Source organism: Pan paniscus, chromosome X (assembly GCF_029289425.2).
Source record: "Pan paniscus chromosome X, NHGRI_mPanPan1-v2.0_pri, whole genome shotgun sequence".
Classification (NCBI taxonomy): Eukaryota; Metazoa; Chordata; class Mammalia; order Primates; family Hominidae; genus Pan; species Pan paniscus.
Window position 1 is genome coordinate 136,858,093 of NC_073272.2, and position 6,418 is coordinate 136,864,510.

The 6,418-nt window shown below is 42.3% G+C and overlaps 1 pseudogene; it reads right to left on the reverse strand.

Annotated features, from left to right (window-relative positions):
• Window positions 1-4,564: 4,564 nt before the first annotated feature.
• LOC100985182 (ras-related C3 botulinum toxin substrate 1-like) lies at window positions 4,565-5,234 on the reverse strand (annotated as a pseudogene).
• Between the last annotated feature and the right edge of the window lie 1,184 nt (window positions 5,235-6,418).

The window sequence follows — 6,418 nt, forward strand, 5'->3', positions numbered from 1 at the left end:
AAAAGAATTAGAGAAGCAAGAGGAAACAAATTCAGTAGCTAGCAGAAGACAAGAAATAACTAAGATCAGAGCAGAACTGAAGGATATAAAGAGATGAAAAACCTTTCAAAATATCAATGAATCCAGGAGCTGATTTTTTGAAGATTAACAAAATAGATAGACCACTAGCCAGACTAATAAAGGAGAAAAGAGAGAAGAATCAAAGAGACACAATAAAAAATGATAAAGGGGAGATCACCACTGGTCGCACAGAAATACAAACTACCATCAGAGAATACTATAAACACCTCTATGCAAATAAACTAGAAAATATAGAAGAAATGGATAAATTCCTGGACACATACACCCTCCCAAGACTAAACCAGGAAGAAGTCAAATCCCTGAATAGACCAATAACAAGTTCTGAAATTGCGGCAGTAATTAATAGCCTACCAACGAAAAAATGCCCAGGACCAGACGGATTTACAGCTGACTTCTACCAGATACCATTCCTTCTGAAACTATTTCAAACAATAGAAAAAGAGGGACTCCTCCCTAACTCATTTTATGAGGCCAGCGTCATCCTGATACGAAAACCTGGCAGAGACACAACAAAAAAAAGAAAATTTCGGGCCAATATTGCTGATGAACATCCATGCAACAATCCTCAATAAAATACTGGCAAACCGAATCCAGCAGCACATCAAAAAGCTTATCCACCACAATCAAGTCAGCTTCAACCCTGGGATGCAACGCTGGTTCAACATACACAAATCGATAAATGTAATCCATTACATAAACAAAACCAATGACAAAAACCACACGATTATCTCAACAGATGCAGAAAAGGCCTTTGATAAAATTCAACACCCCTTCATGCTAAAAACTCCCAATAAGCTAGGTATTGATGGAACGTGTCTCCAAATAATAAGAGCTATTTATGACAAACCCACAGCCAATATACTGAATGAGCGAAAGCTGGAAGCATTCCCTTTGAAAACTGGCATAAGAAAAGGATGCCCTCTCTCACCACTCCTATTCAACATAGTATTGGAAGTTCTGACCAGGGCAATCAGACGAGAGAAAGAAATAAAGGGTATTCAAATAGGAAGAGAGGAAGTCAAATTGTCTCTGTTTGCAGATGACATGATTGTATATTTAGAAAACCCAATCATTGGTCGGGCGTGGTGGCTCATGCCTGTAATCCCAGCACTTTGGGAGGCAGAGGCGGGGGGATCATCTGAGGTCATGAGTTCAAGACCAGCCTGGCCAACCTGGTGAAACCCCATTTCTACTAAAAATATGAAAATTAGCTGGGTGTGATGGCGGATGCCTGTAATCCCAGCTACTCAGGAGGCTGAGGCAGGAGAATCACTTGAACCTGGGAGGCAGAGGTTGCAGTGAGCTGAGATCACGCCATTGCACTCCAGTCTGGGTGACGGAGCGAAACTCTGTCTCAAAAAAGAAAAAAAAAAAAAAAGAAAGAAAAAGAAAACCCAATTGTCTCAGCCCAAAATCTCGTTAAGCTGATAAGCAACTTCAGCAAAGTCTCAGGATACAAAATCAATGTGCAAAAATCACAAGCATTCCTATACACCAATATTAGGGAAACAGAGAGCCAAATCATGAGTGAACTCCCATTCACAATCACTACGAAGAGAATAGAACACCTAGGAATACAATTACAAGGGCTATGAAGGACCTCTTCAAGGAGAACTACAAACCACTGCTCAAGGAAATAAGAGAGGACACAAACAAATGGAAAAACATTCCATGCTCATGAATAGTAAGAATCAATATTGTGAAAATGGCTGTGCTGCCCAAAGTAATTTATAGATTCAACGCTATTCCCATCAAGCTACCATTGACTTTCTTCACAGAATTATAAAAAACTACTTTTAATTTCATATGGAACCAAAAAAGAGCCCATATAGCCAAGACAATCCTAAGCAAAAAGAACAAAGCTGGAGGCTACCTGACTTCAAACTATACTACAAGGCTACAGTAACCAAAACAGCATGGTACTGGTACCAAAACAGATATATAGACCAATGGAGCAGAACAGAGGCCTCAGAAATAACACCATATATCTACAACCATCTGATCTTTGACAAACCTGACACAAACAAGCAATGGGGAAAGGATTCCCTATTTAATAAATGGTGCTGGGAAAACTGACTAGCCATGTGCAGAAAACTGAAACTGGACCCCTTCCTTACACCTTATACAAAAATTAACTCAAGATGGATTAAAGACTTAAATGTAAGACCTACATCCATTAAAAACCCTAGAAGAAAACCTAGGCAATACCATTCAGTACATAGGCATGGGCAAAGACTTCATGACTAAAACCCAAAGCAATGGCAACAAAAGCCAAAACTGACAAATGGGATCTAATTCAACTAAAGAGCTTCTGCACAGCAAAAGATGCTATCGTAAGAGTGAATGGGCAACCTAAAGAATGGGAGAAAAATTTTGCAATGTATCCATCTGACAAAGGACTAATATCCAGAATCTACAAGGAACTTAAACAAATTTACAAGAAAAAAACAAACAACCCCATCAAAAAGTGGGTGAATGATATGAACAGATACTTCTCAAAAGAAGACATTTATGTGGCCAACAAACATATGAAAAAGAGCTCATCATCACTGGTCATTAGAGAAATGCAAATCAAAACCACAATGAGATACCATCTTACACCAGTTAGAATGGCAATCATTAAAAAGTCAGGAAACAACAGATGCTGGAGAGGATGTGGAGAAATAGAAATGCTTTTACACTGTTGGTGGCAGTGTAAATTAATTCAACCATTGTGGAAGACAGTGTAGCAATTCCTCAAGGATCTAGAGCCAGAAATACCATTTGACCCAGCCATCCCATTACTGGGTATATACCCAAAGGATTATAAATCTTTCTACTATAAAGACACATGCACATGTATGTTTATTGCAGCACTATTCACAATAGCAAAGACTTGGAGCCAACCCACATGCCCATCAACAATCGACTGAATAAAGAAAATGTGGCACATATACACCTTGGAATACTATGCAGCCATAAAAAAGGATGAGTTCATGTCCTTTGCAGGGCCATGGATGAAGCTGGAAACCATCATTCTCAGCAAACTAACACAGGAACAGAAAACCAAACACCCCATGTTCTCACTAATAAGTGGGAGTTGAACAATGAGAACACATGGATGCAAGGAGGGGAACATCACACACTGGGGCCTGTCGGGGGGTGGAGGGCTAGGGGAGGGATACCTAATATAGATAACGAGTTGATGGGTGCAGCAAACCACCACAGCACGTGTATACCTACGTAACAAACCTGCACGTTCTGCACATATAGCCCAGAACTTAAAGTATAATTAAAAAAAAATCTTTATTTGACTGGTTTGAGGTCAAAGTATTCACTGAATGGAGACATGATGTTCACTGTTTGTCCGTGATATCTTAAAACACATAGGCCTTCTTAGAACCAAGAGGAATGCCATAAAATTCACTGAACATGACACTGAAAGCCTTTGGTTCTAGTACCTTTTCTGTCAGTTCTTAGGCAAGTCAATTCCCCTCTCTGAGTTTCAGTTTCTTCATTTATAATATAAAAGAGTGGAAATGGAACTAGATTATCTCTAAGGTCCCGTCTAATGGTATGTGATTCTGGGAACAAAATGAAATCTGAGCCCACTTAGAATTTGTCCTCACATTCTAGAATCTCAAACTACAGTTCCTAGAAGAGACACATGCAGGCAGGGTTTTGAAAATAGCAAGCAATTCTGACTGCTTTGTGATGCTAACATTTTGTATTATCCAGCCTACAAGCTCTTTTGTGAATAACACTGGATATTGCATGGTGAAAATGATAGAAGCCAAGATGCTCTCAGGCTGGACACCGGCAGCAAATAGGTTGTAAGTAGAAATACTTGAGGAGAAGAAAGCCAGAGACCAAGGCACTGCTCACACTGGGGAGGCTGAGGTCTTGAGATAAGGCCAGAATATTAATGTTAGTAGACCCCTAACATTCTCCTGGGTTAGATCTGGAGACCATTGGGAACCCTCAGATTTAAGATTGCCACTTTCATTTCTGTTGTCATATTTGTGTTCCTCAGGATTTTTTTTTTCTGTTGCCTGAGCTGGAGTGCAGTGGCACAATCTTGGCTCACTGCAACCTCTGCCTCCTGGGTTCAAGCGCTTCTCCAGCCTCAACCTCCTGAATAGCTGGGAGTACAGGCGCACACCGCCACGTCTGGCTAATTTTTTGTATTTTAGTTGAGACGGAGTTTCACGTTTTTGCCCAGGCTGGTCTTGAACTCCTGAGCTCAGGCAATCTGTGGGCCTCGGCCTCCCAAAGTGCTGGATTACAGGCGTGAGCCACCGACCCGGCCTCTTCAGGCCTTTTTGAAAGAAATTAAAGTTCTGGTTTTCCTCTGATTAGTAATTTTTTTTTCCATTTTAGGGCTAAATTTTAATAGAATGTGAGTCTGAACTCTTACATTTAGAACAAACAAAACCTAAAAGATACTGATTGATTCAAAATGGATTTATGGAAAAATTAATCTGTAACAAAAAGTTGGCATTGAGTGCAAAGGCTCCACCGTTTTTTGAGCAAAGCGAACAAAGGTTCCAAGGGACAGGACCAAGAACTAGGGGCTCAGACATTTACAACTGCAGGCATTTTCTCTTCCTCTTCTTCACGGGAGGTGGGCAGAGGACACCTCGGATCGCTTCGTCAAACACTGTCTTGAGGCCTCGCTGTGTGAGGGCCAAGCACTCCAGGTATTTTACAGCACCCATCTCCTTAGCCATGGCTAGACCCTGCGGATAGGTGATGGGAGTTAGCTTCTTCTCCTTCAGTTTCTGGATCCTGTCTTTATCATCCCTAAGATCAAGTTTAGTTCCCACTAGGATAATGGGAGTGTTGGGACAGTGGTGCTGCACCTCAGGATACCACTTTGCAAGGACATTTTCAAATGATGCAGGACTCACAAGCGAAAAGCAAATTAAGAACACATCTGCTTGCGGATAGGATAGGGGGCGTAATCTGTCATAATCTTCTTGTCCAGCTGTATTCCATAAGCCCAGATTCACCAGTTTTCCATCTACCATAACATTGGCAGAATAATTGTCAAAGGCAGTAGGGATATCTTCTCCAGGAAATGCGTTGATTGTGTAACTGATCAGTAGGCAAGTTTTACCTACAGCTCCGTCTCCCACCACCACACCCTTGACGGCCTGCATCTGGGCCGCTCGCTGGGCGGCAGCTGCTGCGGCAGGCGCTGAGACCGGAAGCGGCGGGCTCGGGGCGCGGCGGACAGGCGCGAGGCTTGCGGGCGGCGGGGCGCTGGGTGCCAGGGCCTCTGTCTACGCTGCCTTGGCCTCCGCGGACTGGAAGCTGAAGTCTGGCAGCGGCCACCACCCAAAGCAGAGGAAAACCCCTCTGATGAGTAATTTTATACTGATTTGAACACCTGAAGCAATTGCTTGAATTGGGGTTTCTTGTTGCTGTCTAAAGCACATAACAAACAGACCTGTTTACCATGGAGAGTACAGCCACCACTGATTTTATTATTCCACTCTTTAATTGGCATGAAACTTTTAACATTGACAACAACAAAGCCATGTACAGCTATGTATGCTGCACTAGCTCACTGGCTGAACTGCTTAAGATATGGCGTGAATAGATGAAATCATCAAATCCCCGAAGGCCTAAGGTCTACTGTATTCGGAACCTGCCTCCCTCTGTCCCCTCCACCTCACTTCCCAGCTGCTATAGTCTGAATGTGTCCCTTAAAATTCATGTGTTGGAAACTTAATCACCCCTAATGCAACAGTGTTGGGAGGTGGGACCTTTTGAGAGGTGTTTAGGTCATAAGGGTTCTGCCCTCATAAATAGATTAATGCTACCATAAAGGGGGCTTGCAGAGGTGGATTCTCTCCTTTTGCCATGTCAAGACGTGGCATTCATCCCATCTGGATGATGCAGCATTCAAGGACCCAGCATGGAAGCAGAGAAATCAGGCCCTAATCTGCCAGCATCTTCATCTTGCACTTCCCAGCCACAGTGTCTGTGAGAGAATAAATTCCTGTTCTTTATAAATTATCCAGTCTCAGGTATTCTGTTATAGCAGCACAAAACGGAGACTAAGACACCAACTTTATGTGGCCAAGCTGTGGGCTCATAGCTTACGAAGCTGCAGACAGACTAGCCTGACAGTTCGCAAAGCTAGGTATTTGTGAGCAAGTGCTGTCATTCATCTTGAGCCTGCATGATCCAGTACCATGGTCACTAGCCACATGTGGTTATTGAGCAATTGAAATGTAGCTAATCCAAACTGAGGTATGCTGTAAGTGAGAAATACATACTGGATTTCCAAGACTTGGTACAAAAAAAGAATGCAAGGTATCTCATTAATAACTTTTATATTGATTACATG